The sequence below is a fragment of the Molossus molossus genome, unplaced genomic scaffold, assembly GCF_014108415.1.
Source record: "Molossus molossus isolate mMolMol1 unplaced genomic scaffold, mMolMol1.p scaffold_m16_p_20, whole genome shotgun sequence".
Lineage (NCBI taxonomy): Eukaryota > Metazoa > Chordata > Mammalia > Chiroptera > Molossidae > Molossus > Molossus molossus.
This window is the reverse complement of record NW_023425356.1, coordinates 13,438,673-13,460,961: the sequence shown is the minus strand read 5'-3', so window position 1 is coordinate 13,460,961 and position 22,289 is coordinate 13,438,673. Positions and strand designations below refer to the sequence as shown.

The 22,289-nt window shown below is 47.7% G+C and overlaps 1 long non-coding RNA gene across 3 annotated transcripts in view; it reads right to left on the bottom strand.

Moving 5' to 3' along the window:
- Positions 1-2,501: 2,501 nt before the first annotated feature.
- Positions 2,502-22,289, bottom strand: part of LOC118637133 — a 29,352-nt gene continuing 9,564 nt past the window's right edge. For 2 of the 3 annotated variants that reach the window (XR_004960901.1, XR_004960903.1), the window contains exons 4-5: positions 5,651-5,733; positions 2,502-2,646 (exon numbers count right to left, since the gene is read on the bottom strand). This is a non-coding gene — a long non-coding RNA (uncharacterized LOC118637133). The other variant, XR_004960902.1, reaches the window with a different exon arrangement.

The window sequence follows — 22,289 nt, the reverse complement described above, 5'->3', positions numbered from 1 at the left end:
TATTAAAGAATATTAGATCATCAAAGAATCCCTAGGAGAACCACACAGATTGGGACAATGCCCCAAATACCCTGCAGGGTGTCGCTATGATGACACCACTGTCCCAGCCACTCAGTGGCTTTCACTAATGACACAGAAGATTGGGTGCAAGAAACTCCACCAAATTACAAAAGGGGAAAGGAGTAATTTTATAGTGGAATGAGCTGGTATACATCACTGATTAAGTGATCAAAGTTAACTTCATCAGTAGCAGGACAAACGGAAATCGTGTCCCACCTAATAAGATGCAATGAAAAAAACATAGTGTCACTCCTATGATATTTGCACCAAAGGTTAAACTAAAAATAATCATGAAGAAAGAGCAGAAAAACCCAAGTTGAAGAACATGCTCCCAAAAACTGGCCCACGATCTTAGCAAGTGTCAAGGTCACAAAAATCAAAGGAAGATTGATGAAGCCATTCCAGATGAAAAGGCACTGACGAGACACGACACACACTCGAGTTGTGGTCCTCAATGGAACCCTTTTGCTCTGATGAACACTACTGGACAGCCAGCGAGACTCGAATCGGCTCGGAGCAGGAGATGGCGGCAATGCCTCTACCTAAGTTTCTCTGTCTTGATAGTTACATCGTGTTATGTGGGAAAACATCCTTTTTGTAGAAAATACCCAATAAAGTATTTGAGGATGATGGGGTACCATGCTGGCAGCTTACCCTAATAATTCAGAAAAAAAGTTCTCTGAACTGGATTTGCAATTTTCCTGTAAGTGTGAGATTGTTTCAAAATAAAAAAGAAATTTTAAAAAAGGAACCGGGAAACTGTAACATTGTAAGTGTGCGCTCCACCTTCGACGTTGTCCCTTTTCTCTCAGATTTAGCTAAACAACCTCAACTTGTCCTCATCGGAGAATAGCAGACGGCATCAGAAGGACTTCCTCCAGCCCCTGCACAGCACCCATGCAAGTACGACCCTTCTTTTCCACTGTACTTTGTCCCATGTCATTCAACGTGACCTCTCTCCATGGCCAGCCCTGCCACTTCCGCTGCTCCTACCTCTTCCTCCTCAAGAACGTTGCTCCATCAGTCCTTCTCAACCCCGTATCTTCTGCCTTCTCTGTCGGTTCTTTCCTTTAGACAATAAGCCGTGTTCATTTATCTTCCACTGTTAAAATAGTCTTTAAAAACCCTCTTCCTTTCTCCACAATTATTTCAGACCATCACTTTCTTCAAGCTCGCCATTTCATCAGGGATTCTCAATTTTAGGCAACAGAACCCACTGTAGTAGTTAACTCAGGAAAAAACGTTATTATTAGGTATAATTGGGTAAGTCACAGTATCTCTGGGAGTAGCAGAAAGTCGGACTCAAAAGTGTGTGGCTAGAAACAACACCGGCCTGGCTCCGTGACTGGCCCTCTCTTCCATGTCACCACCAAAAGTTCTGCGAAGTGAGTCCACACTTACTGCCCCCCCCCCCCACCTTCTTTCCTCGTCACTCTCCGCCCCCACATTCCACGGAAGACGTCTTTGCCAAAGGTACTTGCAACTTTCTAGGTGCTAAGGACATGGATTCTTACATTTTCATTCCCCCAGGAAATGTCTATAGCATCTGACACTTTCTCCTCACTTAAGTTTCCTAATCCCCTACCCCCAATGTGCTTCCTACTGCACTTGGTTGACCCTTCCTAGTCTCCAGTTTCTTCACTCCGCTCAAAAATGCTGGTGCTCAACTCACTCCGTGGCCCCTTGTTCCTGTCCGTCTGTATTTCCTCCTAGGTGAACAACCACTTCACTGGCGTCAGCCCCTCCAGCTCAGATTGTCAGAGTTTCTGACCCATATATAACACTTGCCACCTAATGCTTCCACCAAGGTGGTCCCCAAACTTGTTGACATCAGTGAATGCTCTTGGTTACAAGGGAAAGAAAATGTGAAATGTTTTAAATGTAAAGAAAATTAATCGGAACAACCTTAGGTAGTTTTGGGCTCATGCACAACTTGATCCATAAGCTCCAATGATCTCACCAGAACTCAGTTCTCTCTCCCTCTCCCTCCTCTGTGTGTTGGATGCTTTCTTATGCTGACTTTCCATTCCTCATCACAAGAGGGGTGTCTCAGCCATGCCTCCACCAAATCCATCAGATACAGCAGAAAAATGAGAGCATCTTTGCCCTTGCAGTCTCTTCAGAAATCATGAAATTCATTCCATTTTTACAAACTAAGTTCACATGCCCAAACTTGTGACCGGTGAATAGCATCACTGGTCACACTGTTTTTATCAATTTCATTTTCCAATTGTTCATAGCCAGTATATATAAACACAGGGGTGAGCAAAAGTAGGTTTCCAGTTGTGAGTAGGCAAAATAGGGTTTCTTCTTGTATTACTATTTGCTCATTATTGTATTATTTTCTATATGAACAACTGTGAACCTACTCTTGCCCACCCCTGTACAATTTCCGTGCATGTGCCCCCTACAACTTTGCTAAACTCACTTACTAGCTCCAGCAGCTCTTCCATCCTTCCAGCAGGTTTTCTCCACAGGAACCATGTCATCTAAGAATGAAGACATCTGTACTGCTTCCTTTCCAATCTTCACACCCTTAATTTATTTTCTTATCAGATTGCACAGGCCAGAACTTCCAGTACAATGCTGAAGAGAAGAGGTGATAGAGGACGGGGCTGTAATATTCTATAAATGTAATTAGATCAGTTAGTAGTGTTGTTTAGTCCACTATATCGAGATCTTGATGGGAAGCATTTGGTTTTTCATCATTTGATATGGTGCTAGCTCTGGGTTTTTCATAGAAGCCGATTACTAAGTTGAGAAAATTATATTCTCTATTCCTGGTTTTTTTGGTTTTTTTTGAGAGTTTCCCTGCATCTATTGAGATGACCATAGTTTTCCTTTTCAGTTTGTTAATGCAGTGAATCATATTGACCAATTTTTGTTTTTTTTCTTGTTTGTTTGTTTTGTTTTTTATCCTCACACAAAGACATTTTTCCATTTTTTGTTCTGATAGAGTGGGAGGAAGAGAGAGGAAGAGAGAGAGAGGGAAACATCGACGTGAAAGGGACACATCGAGTGGCTGCCACTGCACGACCCAACCGGGGCTGGGGACAAACTGCAACCGAGGTACATGCCCTTAGAGGGAACCAAACCCGGGTCTCTCTGGACCGCAGGCCAACGCTCTACCGCTGAGCCAAACTGGCCAGGGCCAATTTTTGTTTTTAATGGTAAACATTCCTTGGCTAAAACACATTTGGTCATGATTAACTATCATTTTTATATATTGTTGGATTTGATTTGCCAAAATTTCTTAAAATTTTGCATATATGTTCATGAGAAACATTGGCCTGTAGTTGTTTTTGTTTTTTTCTTGTAATGTCTTTGTCTTTGGTTTTGGCGCCAGGGACCAGCCCGTCTCAAAGAGTGAGTTGGGAAGTATTTCTTCCTCTTCAATTTTATGGAAGAATTTGTTTAAAATTAGGATTATTTCTTCCTTAGATGTTTGGGCCTCGAGTTCTTTATAAAAAGGTTTTAACTACAAATTTAATTTATTTAATAGATTTAAGACTATCTATTTCTCCTTGAAAGAGCTTTAATAGTTTGTGTCTGCAAGAAATTTTTCATTTCATCCAAGTTGTTGAATTTATTGACATGAAGTTGTTCATACTATTCCCTTGTTATCTTTCTAATATTGATAATGTATGTTTTTAGAGATCACTCTTCTCCGTGGATAATAGAATGGTGGGGATGTTGGGATTTGAGGAGGTAGAGATATAACATTCATCTATTCTCCAACTGGGTTCTGAATTACATGAGAGACACTGCAGTCATCCACACAGTAGGATATCAAAATAGCTCCTGTATTACTGATAAAGTTGGATTGGAACACGTGGCTTACCTGGCCGGTTTGGCTCAGCGGTTAGAGTGTCGACCTGCGGTCCGGAGAGACCCGGGTTCGGTTCCTGCTAAGGGCACATACTTCGGTTGCAGTTTGTCCCCGGCCCTGGTTGGTCGTGCGGGTGGCAGCCACTCGGTGTGTCCCTTTCACGTCGATGTTTCTCTCTCTCTCTCTCTCCCTCTCTCTCCCTCCCACTCTATCTGTCCAAGAATTGTGAAAATGTCCTCGGGTGAGGATAAAAAAAAAAAAAAGGAACACGTGGCTTAGGTGTGGCAACAGTGAGCTTTCTAATATTTTATTCCAGAATTATTCAGTTTCCAACCCCTTCCCCCCACAAACAGGCACCTCTGTCTGTGACAGTGCACCCCCTTTGCAGGGCCGTTCCTATAACCCTCTGGGTGGAGAAGCAGAGCACAGCACACGCCTCTCTAAACCCTAAAGGGACCCCAGTGATTTCCTGCCTCCTGTCCCTGATTTTATGTAAGTCCTTCCCTTTGAGTGCAGGCGGAACCTATCACTTACTTCTGACCAATGTGGCAAAGGCGAAGGGATGTCCCTCTTGACTGAGTTGCCTTACCAGCAAAGGTGAAAGAAAGCAGGCCACTGCACGGTTCTGTGCCCTCGCACAAGACTCCATCCCAGCAGGCTGGACTAAGACAGTCTCCTTGTGGGCTTGATGCAGTGAGCAGCCGTGTAGAGAGGAAGCCCACATGGCAGAAATACAGGTAGCCTCTTCGGGGCGGGGGCGGGGGTGGGGTGGGGGCCTCCGGCTGACAGTCAGCAAAAAGCCAACCTCCCAGTCAGACAGCTTCAGGCAAATGAATTCTGCCAGCCACCCAAACGAACTGGGAGCCAATGCTTCCCTAATTAAGCCTCCTGCCGAAAATGCCCTGGAGGACACCTTGACTGCAGGTTTGCGAGAACCTACACCGAGGACCACGTCCCGAATCTTGATCCACAGAATCTCTGAGATCATACACGTATGTCATTTTAGCTGCTAAGTTTGGGGTAACTTGTTACACGGCATTAGAAAAGGAACACAGCCTTCCCGAAGCAGGCACACCGTTCTGAGAGGAGCTGAGCCGTGGGCGTCATTCCTGACCTCGCCAGTCAGCCCACTGAGACGCCAGGACCTTCCTCTAACGCAGGTGCACCCCCAGGGAACGTGACTGTGAACCCCCCTTGTCCACAGGGAGGAAAGTGGGAGGAGAGGGAACTGGTCAGAGACCACGACCAGAGTCCAGGCAAGAGACGACGGTGGCCAGGATGAGGAGAAGTAAACCAATCTGAGACCTATTTGGAAAATGTTCAAGTTGCCAGAGTTGCTAATGGACTGGATTCTGAGGGTGAGAGGGGAGGGATCCAGAATGATTTCCAGGTTTTCCAGGATGAACAACTGGAGCGATGGTGATGCCACTAACCAAGATGGGAAACACGGGCGGAGGGACAGTTTGGGGGGAAGAGTGGAAATCAGGAGTTTATTGATTCTGGACAAGTTAAGTTTGAGTTCCTGTGAGACATCAACATAGAGATGTCAGTTAGGGGACTGGATGTGCCCATCCGGAGCTCAGAAGAGAAGCTGGGGCTGGAGATACAGATGTGTGAATCATCGGATCAAGATGTTATTTAAAGCCACAGAGTGAGACGAAAGCGCCTGGGGAGGGAGAGTAGAATCTTGCCTGCCCCGACTCTCCTCCACACTGCCCTTGGCCTTGGGCTCAAGATTTTAAAATGCAAATCCAGTCTTACCATTCAGCTTAAAATTATGCAGTGGCAATCAAAGGGTTTTCTTTCTTCTTCTAAGTTTCAATTGTACTGAAATGTTGTTTAAACTGTAAAAGGAAAGTTATGTTAACACATTGTACATTGACCTACTTTCACAGAAGAAATTATATAGCAGCTGATTAAAAGCCAGTACAATATTTGGAAAGTTGAAAAGCAGGGAGTGCAAAGAAAATAGAGTGAAGGCAAGTGAATAATTAAATTATAGTAAATGTGTCGTTTTGCTCAGAGAAACTACGATAATTTATGTACCCAGCCACAGATTTTAATTGCTTAAACGGCCACTTGCTAGCTATGTGACCTTGTAGACGGCTTTCCCCTTTCTCTCCTTCTGCCGTTTCAATAAAGTAGAAATAGTGATGTTCTCACTTTCCTGGAAAGGTTACTGAGAAGGTCAAATGAGATCATGAAAGTAAAAACACTGAAAAGTTTACAGGAGGGGGAGGAGGTTACAAGCTCCTCAAGTTCAAGGACTACGCTATATCATACTTGCATCTTCTCTGCCCAGCAGAACATCTAGCATTCAGTATAGCATTTTTATCAGAAAGGAAAACAATGCTTCAAGGGCTCCCTTTTGCCTTCAGAATAAATCTGGGTTGGGTTCCCTGAGAGCAGAGTCTACAATGAAGACTTGGGCACAGATGGGTTGTGAAACTGCCCAGAAAGCAAGAGTGAGGCGGCAGAAAGAGAAATACAAAGAGAACAAGCCAACGTGTGGTTACAATAGGCAATGGGCTCAGTTCCGCAAAGACCCCTTCGATGCACACTGAGTCCCTTCCAGAACTGTCCGCTCGAAAGACAGGAGGCCAGACCACGTGTCCCCTAGTTCCAGCCCTTCCACTGCACGAGGCGGTCACAAGTACGTGCACCACCCCTGCTTCCCCGCGTGGAGCAGCTCTGTGGCCTTGCAGACACTCAGAGGTGCTTAGGGGGACCTGCTGCTGGCCGGAGAGCCTGAGCTTCACAGAGCCGCCCCACTGCGGCAGGTGAAAGCTGAGGTGGGCCGAGGGGTGTGATGGCCGGCACCAACAGCCATCTGCTACAAGATCCAGAACCTTCTTCCACCTGCCGTCTATCCTCCATCGCTCACAGCCTGGCTGAGGGGTAATTTCCCTGCCCTCTGACTCTACCAAAGACATCACCCCCTGGGGTTGTTTTTTTGTACTTCATAGCCCTGCCCACCTCCCTGTGCTGCCGCTGATTGATCACGGACAGACACCTGTCCTGTCTTATAACTCGAACTGCTATAACAAAATACTATAGACTGGGCAGTCTAAACACAGGAATTTATTTCTCCAAGCTCTGGAGGCTGTGAAGTCCAAGATCAAGGTGCCAGTCAACTTGGTTCCTGGTGAGGACTCTCTTCCCGGCTTGTGGACGGCCACCTTTTCACTGTGACCTCGCAAGGACACCAAAGCCATCCTGGGGGCCCCACACTGCTGCCCTCACCGAGACCCAATTACCCCACCTCAAATACAACCACATTGGGGGTTAGGCCTTCAACATAAGAATTTTGATGGCACACAAACATTCAGTCCATAACAGGTCCCAAAGGCAGCCAAACTTTAGGGTGGCTAGTAACCCATTGCTAGAGATGACTGACCACTCAGGTTCTCTCTCCAGGGAATCTGAACTGGGGAAAGCCGAGAGAATGCGTCCATTCCCAGCAGGACTGAAACTAACCGGATGAAAGGTAAAGATGGAGCTAGCCCTGGCCGGTTTGCCTCAGCGGTTGGAGCGTTGGCCTGTGGACCAGAGTCCCGAGTTTGATTCCCGCTAAGGGCACGTACCTCAGCTGCGGTTCGTCCCTGGCCCCGATTGGGGTCATGCGGGTGGCAACTAGTTGATGTGTCTCTCTCACATCGATGTTTCTCTCTCTCTCTTCCTCCCTCTCTCCCTCCTGCTCTATCTGAAGGCAAATGCAAAAATAGTCCTCGGCTGAGGATAAAAATAAAAAAATTTTTAAAAGATGGGGCTATAAGAATTGATCTGTTTTACCAAGGGCAGGTTGAACAGGAAAAATTACCATAAAAAGAGATGATTCTTGAACTGAGTCTTAAAGGGTGACCTTGTGTTAACCACATAGACAAAAGGAAATGAAATTATAAGCAGATCAAGTTGATGAGAAAATAAAAGATAAAGTAGAGAAAAGGTGAGTGAGGATGAGAATAAGCCAGTGGTGGTGAGCGGAGTGGAGCCGAGCCTCCTACAGCGAACCTGATCTCCCCCGCTCGGCCCTGGGGAGGCTGTTCCTGCCGCTCCAGGGGCCAGGGTAGCAGGCGTCCCTGCCTGTCTCCTGCCACCATCCACTCACTACAGGTACTACATCTGCTGTAGTGCACCTGTCACCATCCACTGTCAGACTCCTCCAGTCCCCCCTACGCGGCAGGTGCCGTCTCCCCCACCTCACCCCAATCAGCTTTCTCCAAATAATAATAACCCTTTGCACTTGAAGGGTTTTATCGTTAGTTCCTACAAAAAAAAATTTAAAAAAAAAAAAAAGCAAAGCAAACAGAAATTTAAAATGGCAAGTCTAGGGAAATTATAAAGTTACAAAGAGTTAATTAAAATATTGACAGCCCTGGCCAGTTTGGCTCAGCGGTTAGAGCATCAGCCTGCGGTCCACAGAGACCCGAGCTCAGTTCCCGCTAAGGGCATGTACCACAGTTGTAGTTTGTCCCCGGCCCTGGTTGGGTTGTGTGGGAGGCGGCCACTCGATGTGTCCCTTTCACGTCGATGTTTCTCTCTCTCTTTTTTCTCTCTCTCCCTCCCACTCTATCTGAACAAAAAAATGGAAAACTGTCCTCGGGTGAGGATAAAAAAATGAAATATTGACAAAGAGGTAATTATCCCCAGGACCCCCTGAAACCACCATGCCTCAGTTCTCTGGCTCTCGGCCCCACCCCAGAGGGTCCCTCCAGGGGAGTCAGACGCAACAGCACATTTCTGATGGCAGTTGAAGCAATTCTGCCCCAAATGTATCCAAAGCCGGAAAGACCCCAAACCCTGGGGTTGTGACCATTCTGCCTCTCTCCTTTTACCAGTACCGTGTGGGTTTGAGAGCTGAGTTCTGGGCTCGTGCTGCCGTAGATGGGTCCCGGCTCCACCACTCTACTGGACAGACCTGCAGGAGGTCACAGGAGCTCTCCAGTCCTTTGATTTCTCATCCATAAAACAGATAGATAAGAATCGTGCCTTCGCTTAGGATTGCTGTGAGGGTACGTGAGGCCATGGGTGTAAAAGAGCTTAGAGCAGACGGGGTCCTCACGTACATGACAGCTACTGTTCTCTGCACGTGCGGGGAGGCCAGGCCCCTGCGGAAGTCTTCTCATCCTCTCTCTTTCTTGTCCCCGTCTTGTTCTCCCTGTAAGCCTCTCCTCTTCTGGAGTGTTCCTCTCCAACAGTAGGGTGATAACGGACTGGCCCCTTCTCTCTGGGCTTGCCACTCCCTCGGCAAAAGTCCACCAGCTGGGCCTTCACCCAGGTCTCAGAACCACCCCTGTGAACAGGGGAGGGGTGAGCGGATAATGGTGTTTCCATCCCATTTCAACTTCTCTCCACCAGCAAATGTGTTTCTCTGTTTTTCAACCTACAAACAAACACCCTTTGCTACAGCAACAATTAATTTTCTTCCAAAGACCACAATCTAGGATATGTAAGGAACACGTATTCTTTCCATTAGCACAGCTTTGACCCTACTCTTTGGGAAGTAATTATCCTGGCCTTATTATGCTAAAGGCCCATTTGTCCATTTCCTGGCCTGGTTTTTATTACAAAGCATCTCCCACTAACTGAAAAGGCTTCCGCCTGAATCAGAAGACTTAATGGCACCATTTGGTATAATTTCTCTGATCCCCAATTTCTTTTAATAATAGTTGTTTTTCTTGCTGCTTACCCCACTGCCCACTCCCATCTTCTCCTTGTGCAGCTCCAGCCCCTGTGGGGGCTCCCACTCAGCCACGGTTTCTAGCCTGAAGGACACCTCTTGGTCCCAGCTCACTGCGGAGATGACTAACATATCCTACACCCAAAGATGAGTCACTCGGGTTACCAGCTCCAGCCAATGTTTTCCCAGACCCTGTGACCTCCTTGCTCACCCCATCCCATCCCAGTCCTCCTTGAACTGTGGGTCTCAGCTTTGTCCCTGTCCACCCCCCAGTATGCTCTTGGCCCACAGTCCTAGCACCAGGGCTCCCTGGGTTTTTCGTTTATTCCCTGTGGCATTACCAAGCCTGTCCAGCAGTCGTGCTCGGGCCCCATACCTGACTCTGACTCCAAGCCTTCCTGCAGCTGAAAAAGCCTCCCCCACATCCCGTTGAGAACCTCATTCTCTATTGTATCCCGGTGCTACAATCTCTATAAACTTCTTAAACATGCAATAACAACAGATATTATTCCTTCCAGGGGAAGAGAAGGCCCACCCCTATCCCCCAAGTCTCCAAGAAACCAATGAGAGTTAATTCCTCCCAAACCCCACGCTCCCGGAGGCCCCAGCCACCAGAGGCCCATAATGGGCACCCCAGTTCACTCCCCTCCCCCTTTGCCCCAATTTTATAAGTCTGCTCAGCAACCAGAGCTGTTAAATCCAGGAACTAATTTGTAAGGTAAACAAAGAGAAGAGTAAGAGTCTCTGTAAGATGCCAGTGGAAGGTCCCACCAGGACTAGTGCTCTGGAAAGAACGAAAAAGGGCACCTGGGGAGAAATGCCTATTAACAGTCAACACGCCCCTAGTGGGATGGAAGCTGACCAGCTACAGACGGAAATCTGCACCAGCCCACAGGAGCTGGCGCTCAGGTTCACATTGTTTATCTTGCAAACGGAGTTGCTAATAGGAAGCAATAGCAGGCTTACTCCCATGGCTCAGGGCAGCCCGCAGAACCATCCCCAGGACGTGTGCGGGGGTTGCTTTGGAGCAGTGCTATTTGGAAAAGAAGAAAAAGAAAACGAAGGTGGGGAAGTGGGAGGGGGAGAAAGAGCTGGAAAGGCTGAAGAGACAGTCAGTGGGCGGGCGGAGAGGGCAGTCTGGGAGTCTTTGCAGGGCCCTTGCTGAGACAGCCAACCTTGCCGGGAGGGAAACATTCATGTGTCTTCTGTTCTTCAAGGATGGGGGCTGGGGACTCAGAGATGGGTAGAGATTCACCTTGAGTCATCCCATGAGTCATTAGGCAGGAGGCAGAAATAGATCTTATGACCCTGCTCCTTGTCACAGACTGTCTTGTAGCATCTTTAACCAGGACTCCTGAGTGGGGAGGAATTTGGATGCAGCTTATAACCAGGTTGGTCAGTTTGGTGAGATGTCTATCCTCTTCTGTTCCAAAGGCAAGAGAGTTAAAGACAAGAAGGACCAAGATCTTCAAACACATTTAAAGTCAAGAAGGATCAAGGCTACCTGTAGATCCATATCGAGTACATTTGTCCCCACTCTCGGCGAGGTACAACTCATTTGTTTTCTATTTTTCCTTTGCCTCATCTGCCTTCTCGCTCTCACATGCCACCCACACCAAGTCCACCTAGGGCTCTAGCTCTCATGGCTGCTCACGCACTCCAGAAAGCCTTCGTTGATCTGAGCAACCCAATTTTGATCTTTCCTCTTTCCTGTATTCCCGTAGGGCTTGTGACCAACAAGGTGGATTGCCTACCCAACAGCCAAATAACTTCCGTCCACCGCCTTGGTCATCAGAACTCAGATTTAGTTCTGATATTCACCTCCCCCTGTACTCAAGGGATGTGTTCCTTCCCAGCCCATTCATGATTTTGGACTCCTCGTGTGAGGGTATTACACTTTTTTAAGTGTGGGTTTTATTATTTTTCAGGTATGGTGAGGCTAACAGATTAGGAGATGATTACCATTGAAAAGCTAGTTTGCTACTCACAGGTCCCAAGAGGAGGGAGCACAGCGTGGGTGGCCATGTGGGAAACAGCAGGGTGTGAGTGTGTGGACAAAAGTCTTTTTTTTTTTTTTTTTATCCTCACCCGAGGACATTCTTCCATTTTTTGTACAGATAGAGTGGGAGGGAGAGAGAGGAAGGGAGAGAGAGAGAGAAACATCGACGTGAAGGGACACATCGAGCGGCTGCCACCCGCACGACCAATCAGGGCCGGGGACAAACCGCAACCGAGGTACGTGCCCTTAGCGGGAACCGAACCCGGGTCTCTCAGGACCGCAGGCCGACGCTCTAACCGCTGAGCCAAACTGGCCAGGGCTTTACTGCAGTTTCTGTGGATGGTGCAGATGAGGTAGGGTACGCAGGTTCAGGATTGGCTAGTTTGAGTAATTTCAGCCGGCTCTGGGACATACAGTCTGTCCCTCGGTGCCATGTAGCTGGCCCCAGAAGGACGAGGGCAGGTGGACGGTGGTCCAGTGTATGAGAGCCTTGTAAGAGCCTGATGACGGAGGTGGTTGGGGCATGGGGTGTAGGGTATGGGCTCTGAATTGGTTGGTTTGCTCATGAAATGCATGCGAGCAGCTTACTCTCTAGGAATTAGCTAGTCCTGGCAGTTTCTCCAGGGCCAGCAATGTTCTAAGAAATCAAAGCATCAGAAACAAAGAAAATAGAAAGGCAGGATGAATATAATTACCCTTGGAGCCCCTGCAGCCATCTCTTAGTCCCAGGGAAAGGCCAGCAGGATTCCCAAGAAGTCATTCCAGGCCCCCTGGACTTGTTGAGCAACCTTAAATCGCCTCACTCTGACGTTCTCATTTTACGAGATACATCCCTTCCCGCCTCAGCAACTTTCATTCAGCTCTTGTGTTACTTGCAGCTGAAAGCACCCTGACTGATATGACATTTAAGCCTTTGATTTACTCCCAAGGTAAAAATTCTAACTCCAACTTGTTTTGCTGCACAAGAATTACTTTCCAAAGAATCAGTTGATGAAATAACGGCATTTCCTGGTTGCAAGAACTACAGGTAAACTCACCATAGCCCAATGCATTCAATTAGAGTTTTATATTTTACAACCTCTCGGCTGCTGCCTAACCTCTCCAGTGAAATAGAAAGTTAAAAATCAATGTTCTGAATCCAGTTAAAGAAAGAGGGCGGTATCTTCTCCCTCTCCTGCGTCCTGCATCCTCCCGGATGTGTTTCCGCCTGGACATGCGTTTCAGGGAGGTGAGATGGTGGGAAGGGGAGACTGCTTAGGAAAAGGCGAAGACAGTAAAATTCAACTAATATTTGACTGCAGGACGAAATAAGTATAGTGGGGAAACATTAGCTAAGAAGCGAGAAGATGAGCTTCCTAGACTTGGCTCGGCTGCTGTCCAAATGGGTGCCCTCTGCCAAATCACATCATATTTCTGGGCTTCCGTGTTCCCATTCACAAAAGGAAGGCGTTGGATTAAGTTGTCTTGGTCACTTCAAACTCTAAAAATTCCATGGTTCCAAGTATAAATAGATCATCTCAACCCTCTTTCTGTTAAAATGCCAACCACATACAACCAAGTGTTGTTTTTTTTTAGCCTCACCCGAGGACATTTTTCCATGTATTTGTTCAGATAGAGTGGGAGGGACAGAGAGGAAGAGAGAGAGAGAGGGAAACATCGATGTGAAAGGGACACATCGAGTGGCTGCCACCCTCACGACCAACTAGGGCCGGGGACAAACTGCAACCAAGGTACGTGCCCTTAGCGGGAACTGAACCTTGGTCTCTCCAGACCACAGGCCGGTGCTCTAACGCTGAGCCAGACCGGCCAGGGCCCAAGTTTTTTATTAAAGACAAAGACCATTATATGAGGGGGAAGAACTGATTGTAAGTAGTTCTGTTGGGCAGGGCCCTCTACTACCATATGGAAATAATTTAGTGATATTACTACTACTGATATAGGTTGAATCCTGTCTCTCTTCCCAACCCCACTACCTCAGAATGTGACCTTATTTGGAACAAAGTTCTCTGCAGATATAATTAGTTGATGTGAGATCATATTGGAGAAGGGTGTCCTTAGTCCAGTGATTGGTGTCCTTATAAGAACAGGAGAGAGACGCACACAGAGCACACTGTGTGAAGACACCAAGACAACCGGAGAAGACAGCCATGTACCAACGGAGGCAGAGACTGGCGTGGTGCATCTACAAACCCAGGAATGCCAAACATTGCCAGCAGATACCAGAGCCAAAAGAAAAAGGAAGGATTCCGCCCTGCAGATTTCAGAGGGAGCATGGCCCTGCCGACACCCTGATCTCAGACTTCTGGCCTCCAGATCTGAGACAAGAATTATCTGTTGTATTAAGAGGTGGTAAAACAGTTGGTGGTACTTTGCTATGGCAGCCCTAGCGAACCAATACAATTGCCAATAATTGATATTTATTGAATGCCTGTCATGTACCAAGAGCTGTGATAAGTACTCTAGATGCAGAATCTCTTTTAATCTTCTCTATAACGTTATGAAGTTGTTACTGTGTTTATCCACATTTTGCAGGTGGGGAACATACAATTTGGGCAGGTAAGTACATGCCCACATTATCCAGGTAAATAGTGGAATTGGAGCTTTGAGGTGCAGAACCCTTGCTGTAAGGGTCTGAAGTGTATTTTTTGTATTCAAGGCCTCTTGTGCATACCGAGTTTTCTATAATTTTTTAGTTGTTTTGCCTGTTCATGTGTTTGTCTGAACAAGCTGTACGATAAACCATCTAATTTTAACATGTGCAAAATCATGCTCATCGTTTCCCCCTCTAGCTCTTTTCTGCCATTCCCCACTAAAACATCTGTCTCCCTTCCCCCCAGTCTTAGTTGATGGCTCTGCATTTGCTCAGGCCAAAATCCGGAGTCGTCCTCAATTCCCCCACCCATCCCCAACACAGGGACCTCCAGCAAGTCCTGCCCCCGAGGCTGTATATTAAATTTGATCCCATTTCACTGTCCATACTGCCATCCCCCTGGTCCTGGCCACCAGCATCCCTCTTCTGAGCTTACTGCCCTAGCCTAGTCTCCCTACCAGTACCGTCTCCTCCTGGAGTCCATTCTCCGCAAAGCAGCTGGTTTTACAGCAACTCAGATCACATTGATTTCCTGCTTTAAACTCTCCAAAGGCTCCTCACTTAGAATACAATTCAACCTTGCGTGGTCTGGGCGGTCTGCGAGGCTCGGGTGATCTGGCCTCTGCACCTCCTTGGCCTCATGACTCTCACTCTGGCTGTGTTGCTGATTTTCCTGGTCCTCAAACCTCTGTTTTACAGACCGCAGTTGCTCCCCCCGAGCTTCACTCAGCTGCCTCCTCCTCATTATTCAGGCCTCAGATGCCTTCCCTGACCACGTGTTTAAACCGGCCCCTTTCCCCAACCCTACTCAGTCACATTGCTCCGCTTTATTTCCTTTATTCTCTGAAAATTAGCATATTTTTTAATTAACTTGCTTTCTTGCTTGGTTTTGTTGTTGTTGTTTGTTCGGGTCTCTCTCCATTAGAATCTAAACTCCATGGGAGCAGGGGCTTCACCTACGCTGGTTCGCTGCTTCATTCCGAGGCCTGGAATAGTCTGGCACAAGCCGGTGCGCCACAGACGCTGCCTGGACACGGGGGCACGTGAGGGTCTCAGCGTGGCATCCGTGCTCTTCGTGCTCTCTCTAGTGCTGCTCCCAGCTCAGTGCTGTGACCCAAGCAGGTGTTCACCAAATGCTTGCTGGTTGGATGACCGGCAAAATTTTTCTTCTAGAATTTCTGATCTTCTTGGATATAGAATTTTCTGGGTGGCGCGAGGATGTCATTCACAAATCTATCACACAGCGTGCATAAATGAGACTCGGACATCGTCCTCAAATTCTACTCTACGGGGAGGCTCTGTTCAATGAGACAGATTCATCCTCCACAAACATGTGGGCTTGACCTGTCCCAAAGTTGAGGCCTTGCTGTCCTAACTAAGCTCACATCGGGCGTGTTTTCTGGTTTTAATTACTTCCAACGCGGAAAACACATTTGGGGCCCTGGTGCCCTTCTGCGTCTCACGGCTCCAAACTGCCCAGGAAAGTGAGTTTTCCTGCCCCGGGGGAGACAGAAGAAAACTAGGGACTTATTTTAAAATTAAGTCCATATCCGGTGCTGTTCTCAGGTGCACTGCATCTATTTGTAATGAATGGGAGTGGACTTGTACTTCTTGGAAACTGACTTGTCCATCCCCTGAGTACTCTGTCTTATGCTGACCCCTTGTCTTCTAAGCCCTCACTCCAAATCCACTGGGTGAGTTTTGCAGGCCCAGCAGTAAGAACTGTGGCGGCAGGTTCGGTGAAACCCGAGGAAAGTCTGCAGGAAGCAGTCAGGTGAGGGACCTCTCTGAGCTTCCGATGCCGAGCACCGAGCACCGGGCAGCTGCTGCTTTTCTGAGGCTGCGCACAGGACAAGTCTCCAGGACAGCTGTGTGCACACTGTCCTGCCTCGCTGTCTCCACACTCACCCTTTCTCCAGGCCTCAGAGGACAGGAGGGAAGTGATTTAGAATTTAGGTAGGCTTGGCCTTTGACTCAAGAACCAAGCATCAATGTATATTTTGAGCAATATTATCTCCCAACAAATCTATCCGCTTCCTTTGGTAAAAGGTGTTGGGAGAGCAATCTGACTAAGCAACATGTATGGGTTAAGGTTGTTATGGTTGCAAATAATAAAAACCCATCTGAGCTTAAACAAACTAGGAAAATGGATCCTATGGATGTAAGAGCATCTCACAGAAGCCACGGCAGGGAGAGGCATGGGTCTCAGGAGAGACCTAAACACCCACAGGAACTGACTCAGCCGTTTCTGTTTTCTTTTCCTCTAGGATCACATGGACTCTCAACTCTGCTTCCCTCTGTTCCTCTACTTCATCTCTCTCTCTCTCTCTCTCTCTCTCTCTCTCTCTCTCTCTCTCTCTCTGAAGACTGGCTTTTCCTGCTTCTCTCCACCTGGCAGCCATCATCCAACCCTCAGTCCAAGCCACACACAGCGACTCCCTGGCCCTGAGTCACAGGTTTCAGGTTCCCAGGAGAGAGTCCGGCTCAGCTCCGGCCAAGGACTGATCCATCCCAATCCCAGCCACGAACATGTACTGACATATTGGGACCATCCACCGACTGGCCAGGGCTCGGCAGGGAGGGCGCTCCGACAGAGGGTTACTGAGGGCCCCGTGGCAATCCCCCGAAATGCCCCGCCTTGTCATCACCTCACGGACAGAGAACCACGTTTCCGTTCACCTCTATTGCTGTTCTGTCCCCGTAACTCCAGCAACCTTGGAGTGTAAAAAATGACAATAATCTGGCTCTTTATTTATTGCTTTTCTTATCTAAGAAAGTACCATGTGTTATTAAAACTTCCTAATGTCTCTTAGAATTATTTTTTCCAGAGTAGTTTTTTATTTTTTTTACTTCTTTCTGAATGTCTTAACGGGTGTCTGTCTCTAAACCCCCAGCTCCTAATTACACACCCTCAAACCCTGGGAACTAAGGTCCTGGGGCCATTTTAATGAAGGGTAAGAAATAACAATAACAATAAGATGAAGAAGAAGAAACAGTTGGGGAGGAGGAGGAACAGACATATATTGAACACTTAAGACCACCAAGCAGCCCTGGCCAGTTTGGCTCAGCGGTTGCGCGTCGGCCTGTGGACTAGAGAGTCCCGGGTTCGGTTCCCACTAGGGGCACGTACCACCAAAAAAAAGACCACCAGGCAGTGAGCATCTCAGGCTCTCAGTGGCTAGTCCTCTCCTTGAGCAAGTGAGAGACACGGAGCCGAAACTGTTGTCCACCCACACTCGGGACAGCTGCACGCCTCTCCTTGCCCCGTAAGTGCTTGGTTTGATTGCACAAAATATTACTTGCAATTTTCATTTATACAAATCGCTTTCATTTATACTTAATCACCATGTAGCACAAAGATGATTTTGTGTTGATTAACTTTGCTTTAAGATTAATTTCAACATTAAACTCTGCCCGTTATTTTCAGCTTCCTACTTTATTACTTGTACAGAATTGTCTCCTCAAACTTCAAGGTAATTAGAGGCAAACACCATACCCTGGGATAGGAAGCCGCCAATCAGATGGCACCTGGGTCCTTCTCCGAGCAGCAGAGGATCACTGGATATTCTTAAGAACTGATCTTAAGGGGTCTGGACACCCTCTGGAATGGAAAGAATATCAGTGCTGTGGAGGTAGTGAAGGTGATGTGGAAGAGTGCTGGTACTCACGCCAAAAGCCAAGGCCAACTTGCCTCCACCAATTACTAGCTATGACACCTGAGGGAAGTGGGGACAGGGGGTCACGTAGGGGAAACTGACATTTGCTGAATGGATAATATTGTTTTTAAAATATGTTTTTATTGATTTTTAGAGAGAGGGGAAGGGGGGGGAAAGAGAGAGAGAAACATCACTCGATTGCCTCCTACATGCACCCTGACCAGGGACTGAACTCAAAATCTGGGCATGTGTCCTGACCAGCAATTGAACCGGAAACCATAGGTGCACAAGATGATGCTCAACCAACTGAGCCACACTGGCCAGGGATGAATGCATACTATTACAAGTAATAGTGCTTCCTTATTCTTTAGTAACAGTAGTGATAGCAATGGCAGTAATACAGAAACAAGAAAGCTAACATCTGTTGAGATCTCTGTGTGCCATGCAATGTTATATTTAATCCTTAGAATAACCCGAAGGGATTGCAGCTGCTATCCTCAGTTTTCCAGAAGAGGAAACCAAAGCTCAGAGATACTCAGGAACTTGAGAAAGTCCATGCTGATCATTCAGAGGCAGTCTGATTTGAATCCAGGTCTTAGGGCATTAAAACACAAGGTCTTTCCAGTTCTTCTAGGCTGCCTCCAAGGTTAATGGTCTCTAATCTCCAAGAATCTCAGCTTCCTCATTTGTAGTTCTATAATAATATTTTACCTAAAACACAAGATTTGATGAGGACACCTGAGAGCACTTTGGAAAATGCTAGTAAATGTAAATTTGTTAGAGACTTAGAAAGTCTACCTATTTTCCTTGAAAAAAAATAGATAAGCTTTCCTTCCTTCCTTCCTTCCTTCCTTCCTTCCTTCCTTCCTTCCTTCCTTCCTTCCTTCCTCCCTTCCTTCCTCCCTCCTCCTTCTTCCTTCCTTCCTCCCTTCCTCCCTCCTTCTTCCTTCCTTCCTTCCTTCCTTCCTTCCTTCCTTCCTTCCTTCCTTCCTTCCTTCCTCCCTCCTTCCCTCCCTCCTTCCTTCCTTTCTTCCTCCCTCCCTCCCTCCTTCCTCCTTCCTTCCTTCTTTCCTTCCTTCCTCCCTCCCTCCTTCCTTCTTCCTTCCTTCCTTCCTCCCTCCCTCCCTCCTTCCTTCCTTCCTTCCTTCCTTCCTTCCTTCCTTCCTCCCTCCCTCCCTCCCTCCTCCTTCCTCCTTCCTTCCTTCCTTCCTTCCTCCCTCCCTCCCTCCCTTCCTTCCCTTCCTCCCTCCCTCCATTTCTCTTCTTCCATTCCTTATATCCCTCTCTTTTGTTCTTCCTCTGTTTTTTTTCCATCCTGCAACAACTCAGCCCTCACGTGCACCCCTGCCTGGTTTGGGGAAGAACTGACCAGGGACCCCAGGAGAGTGTGCGTTTCAGTTAGTCACCTGTGATTCACGGGGAGATAGCTGTTACCCTGAAGACAGGAGGCCTGCAAGTTTCTCACTTACACAGAGCTGGCTGCACACCCAGCAAGGGCTCTGGGCACAGTTGCTAAAGGATGGATGACACTGTTGCTCCAGTTAGGAGACTCACTGGATAGACATGAGCAATTCCCTTTTATAGGATCATCTGCATGCTGAGTCTCAGCCATGAACCTGGAATTCTCCCAGAGAAAAACTGGGTATCTGCCCTTGATGGGGTATAGTGGATAAGGCATAGCATCTGTGACTAGAAGATCTAGATCTGAGTTCCGGCTGTGCTTTTTTGCTGTGTGACCTAGGGACATTATTTACCCTCTCTGAGCCTCAGTTTTCTCATCTCTAAAAATAGAATAGTGGTAACCACAGGTGCTGGAGGTGTATTTTTTTTTTTTATCCTCACCTGAGGACAATTTTTCCATTTTTTGTTCAGATAGAGTGGGAGGAAGAGAGAGGAAGAGAGAGAGAGAGAAACATCGATGTGAAAGGGACACATTGAGTGGCTGCCACCCACATGACCCAACCAGGGCCGGGGACAAATTGCAACCGAGGTATGTGTCCTTAGTGGGAACCAAACCCGGGTCTCTCTGGACCGCAGACCAACGCTCTAACCACTGAGCCAAACCGGCCAGGGCGAGGTGTGAGTATTAACGGAGGTAATAGATACTGTGTAAACAGTGCTTCAAATAATCATAAGCATTAGTTGTGATTGGAGTTCTGTATTTTTCCAGTAATGAGGAGAGACAGGGTGAACGGCAGCGGCCCTGGAAATTCTCCCTCATGGGTAAGATCCACAGAGGGCTCGCCTGGCTTCTTCTGGGAGGTTCACTTAGAGTCCTTTATAATTTTCATTATTTAGAAAAACAAGCACAGATGTTCCTCATCAGAGCTTGCAGGGCAGACATCTGCACTTGAGACAGAGGCAGTGATGATGGTGGGCAGATGGGGTAAGTTCCAGCAGGGCCTTGTAGGGCGGGGGGCCATTCCCCTCCAGGCGCTTCGACCATGCTCAGGGAAGTATCTGAGGAACGAGAGCAAGTGTCCACTGTACGCGGTTAGCAATCAGCCTGCATCCCGGGCCCACATGAATCCCAGCCCCTCAACGCTATGCTTCATATGGTGTCCTCTCCCTCCACTCCCGGCTGCCCAGACGCTCGTTTTACCATGACTGAGCAGGCAGTAATGCTGCGATGGCTGGTGAGGTTTGCCCTGGGACCCACCCGCCCCGACCCACAGGGCACACCGGATCTCCCACACCCTCAGACACAGCAGTGGCCACCGCCACACTGACAAGTGAGCACGGTCCTGGAGTGTGCCTGACTGGTGTCAGGAGACAGAGGAGTCCACTCAGGTTCTAGCACAGAAATGCTGTGCGACACAGGTAGCTCCCTCAATCTCTCTCAGTAAAATAGCAATATTTGTCCTGATTCCTCACATTGCTGATAAGAGGATCACATTAAACAAACAAACAAAAAATCATGGGGAAAAAAAAATGTTTAAATGCTTATTTTTTTCAGGATAAAAAGGAAGTAATTAAAAGCAACAGGCTAGATGTACACATGGCAACATGACTGGGTCTTAAAACCATGGCCCTGAATAGAATAGGCTGTACGACACCACGTTCTCCACGCAAATTAAAAACGTATGCTCAAAAAACAACCACATGTGGTTTTCGATGATTCAACATTAAACAAATCAGAAGAGGACTAAACAATGGGGATAAAATGAATGTGTGAATGAATGAATGTCAGGGGTTTTGTATGGACCAATGGCGATAGTATGACTGACATGAGCTGAGGAGCAGATTAACTTAACCCTGTGCACCTGAAATTCAAGAAAAATGTTTGTTGTTATCAAGCATCAGCTTTGTGAAGTAAGAGAGGAGTATGGACACTGCGTTCTTTCTTCTGTGATGTATGTGGTCTTTCATTTATTCCTTCATTGAATTAACATTTGTTAAACACCTACAACAGGCCAAACTGTGCCAGGTACTAGGATTATAGGTCCTGTCCTCACACCCTGTTTGCAGACAAGAGTATGGCGTGGCACTGTCTGACAGAGGTGAAGGCAGGGGGCGCAGGGGGAGGACCCCAGCCAGCCTGGGCGAGGGGGGAGGCTGGCCTGGAAGGCTGGAAGAGAGGTGCTCGAGCTGTGCCGGAAGGACCCGTCAGCATTGGTCCGGTGAGGAAGGCGGGGACAGAGCCTTTGGGTGTAGGAAACAGCGAGTTCGGGGGCACAGAGACTTAAAGGAGGGAGGGCTCAGGGCACGCTGGTGCAGACAGTGCAAAGGCAGGGCCCTGGAGAGCTCAGATTGGAGATGCAGGCAGGACCCTGCTCTGAAGGGCCTTTGAGACCAGGATGGGAGCCAAGGCGACTGCACAGGAGAACTTCATGCCCAGATCTGCATTTTTAATAACCACCCTAGACACAATGTAAAGCCTGGGCTATAGGAGGAACGCATGAGGGTAGGAGACCAGTTGGGAGGTTGTCAGAGCACTGGGATCTGAACTCAGGCAGCTGTCACAGAATGCAGAGAAGAGGCCGAGGGCATGAGACAGTGAGAGGAAGAAGCCAGGATTACATTGATTGGTGGGGCACAGAAGGGGTGAGAGGTGGGCAGGAATGACGTTCTAGGGTTTTGTCGGAAACCAAGGTAACTGTCTATGCCATTCTACAGAACAGAAAATCCAGGAGGAGGGACAGGCTTGGGTAAGACAATGAATTTGGTCATGGATAGATAGAGTTCCAGGCTCAGGAGGTGGCTATACACCTCAGGGCCTCACCACAAGGACTTCTCTCCACAGGGCTGCTTGAGTGTCCTCACAACATGGTGCCAACTGTCCCCAGAATGGGAAGTCACACGCCATCATTTCAGGCATATCCTATTGGTTACTCAGGTCAGCCCTACTCAGTGTGGGAGATGACCACACAAAGACATGAATTACCAGGAGACAAGGATCGTTGGGGGCCATCTTGGAGGCTGTCATACAAATATTCAAAAAGTAGAAACTTGCCTAATGAACACAATCCTCATCC